The 2,106-nt window shown below is 47.9% G+C and overlaps 1 pseudogene; it reads left to right on the forward strand.

Moving 5' to 3' along the window:
* Nucleotides 1-1,330: 1,330 nt before the first annotated feature.
* LOC102741104 (tRNA-splicing endonuclease subunit Sen15 pseudogene) lies at nt 1,331-2,099 on the forward strand (annotated as a pseudogene).
* Nucleotides 2,100-2,106: the final 7 nt, after the last annotated feature.

A 2,106-nucleotide genomic window follows, 5' to 3' on the forward strand; every position in this document is an offset into this window, starting at 1 on the left:
GGCTGGCCCCACAAGGCCCCACAAGGCCCCACAAGGCCCCACAAGGCCCCACAAGGCCCCACAAGGCCCCTCACGCCTCTCTCCTTGCTTCTGTGGTCGGCTGTGTTCCTCACAGGGAGAGAGGACTTTTTGTCCCCTCAGTGATGACAATCACACTCACTCCTCAGTCTTCACAGGTGCCCTACTTGCTAAAATTTATTCTAATCCCGAAGTCAATACTTGCCATGCTCTTGGCACACGTTCTCAGCTGAGCTCAGACAAGGGGACACTCTGCTTTCTCATTACAGCTCTCAGACTGCAAACAAGTGTCCTTTCCGTGGTCCATTTAGTGCCACATCATTTGAAGTTTTGCGCTTTTGTTGTCGATCTTGCCGTTTAAAATGGCCCCCAGGTGTGGTGCCGAAGAGCTCCCGAGGGTCCCTAACGCACAGAGGACTCCTGTGTTAGGTGTGGTTCCTTCAGCCGTGCATTATGGAGCTGTTGACTGTGAATTCACACGTAAAACTGGTCACATATTGGTTGGTTGATAAAAATCTTACCGGAAGCTCACAGATTACACCTGGGCGTAATGGTCCAGGGTTTGCTAACTCGAAGTTTACAGTGACTTTGTAGAACGACCATGAGTAAGTAGAAACGGCTGTATTACTATTGTAGCTACTGCTGTCATTGACTAGTAATAAATGCTGTGGCCTCTCAGAGAATTCCAGCTTACTTTTTAGCCTTACACAGGAGGGTCGGACCTTCAGTTTCTACTTCTTCCTGCTGTGGATGCTGGGGAGCTACCATTCCACTCTTAGCACCCTCAAGAGGACTGCTGGTCCCTGCTAGCAATTAATCATGGTTCCAAACTCTGACACCTGTTAACTGAAGCGCCCCTGTCTCATGCCTGGTCTTCTGGAAGCACAGGCCAGCCCACTTACAAGTTAAGGCAGGCTTGTTTCTGGTTTTGCTTTGAGAGCGTTAATGTGAGGGCCCTGAGGGCCGGGCCATCAATCCTACTTTCATCACTGCTCCTCTCAGGAGATCTAGGGTCTACCCACACAGGAGTCCCTTAGGCAGATATGCAGGTTAGACCTCAAGCCAACAGTCGTTTTTGAGAGACCGCTGACCCACTGCCAACAATGTGGATGGAACTAGAGGGTATCTTGCTAAGTGAAGTAAGTCTAAGAAAGACAAATACCACATGATTTCACTCATATGTGGAATTTAAGAAACAAAACAGGTGAACATAGGGGAAGGGAAGGAAAAATAAAATAATATGAAAACAGGGAGGGAGGCAAATCATAAGAGACTCTTGAAAAAAATATATTTTATGGTGCACCACCCGCTGGCCGTCCGGCCTGGCATGGCGGAGCGCGGCGGTTCTGAGCCCAGCCCGGGCTGCAGCGGTCTGGGCCGGGGCGGCATTCTCGGCGCCGCCCACTCATGGGCCCCGGAGGACGCCTGGATGGGCACCCACCCAAAGTATTTAGAAATGATGGAATTAGATATAGGAGATGCCAGCCAAGTTTGCATAGCATTCTTGGTTTACCTGGACCTCATGGAGAGTAAAAGTTGGCATGAAGTAAATTGTGTTGGATTACCAGATCTCCAGCTCATCTGCCTTGTCGGTACTGAGATAGAAGGAGAAGGATTACAGACTGTGGTGCCTACACCCACCAGTGCTTCCCTCAGCCCTAACAGGATAAGGGAGATCTGAAGGCATCTCGAAAATCGCAAGGTGACCCAGATTTGCCAATGTCTTTTACTTTGGCCATAGTGGAGTCCGATTCCACAATAGTCTATTATAGACTTACTGATGGATTTATGCTGCTGGACCCTCAGAATATTTCCCTTAGAAGATGACATCTATACTTCCTGATGCTTACTGTGAGAGTGGGTTCGAGATCCGTCAGCCTGGTTCATCTTTTATCTCAGAGATAGTTAGGGTTGACTTAGCTGGTCCTATTCCATAAGCTTTTCTTTTTGAAGAATAAAACTTTCCCAGATAGAAGAATTTTTTTTGTTGATAAGTATAGGGTAGTTGCTCTAGAACTTTCTTACCTGGAGATAGTTTAATTACAGTTAAATACAAGTTGATGCTTAGGATGTGTTCAGAGGGGTGGC

This window comes from Leptonychotes weddellii, chromosome 3 (genome assembly GCF_054177405.1).
Source record: "Leptonychotes weddellii isolate Sample4059 chromosome 3, ASM5417740v2, whole genome shotgun sequence".
NCBI classification, from domain to species: domain Eukaryota; kingdom Metazoa; phylum Chordata; class Mammalia; order Carnivora; family Phocidae; genus Leptonychotes; species Leptonychotes weddellii.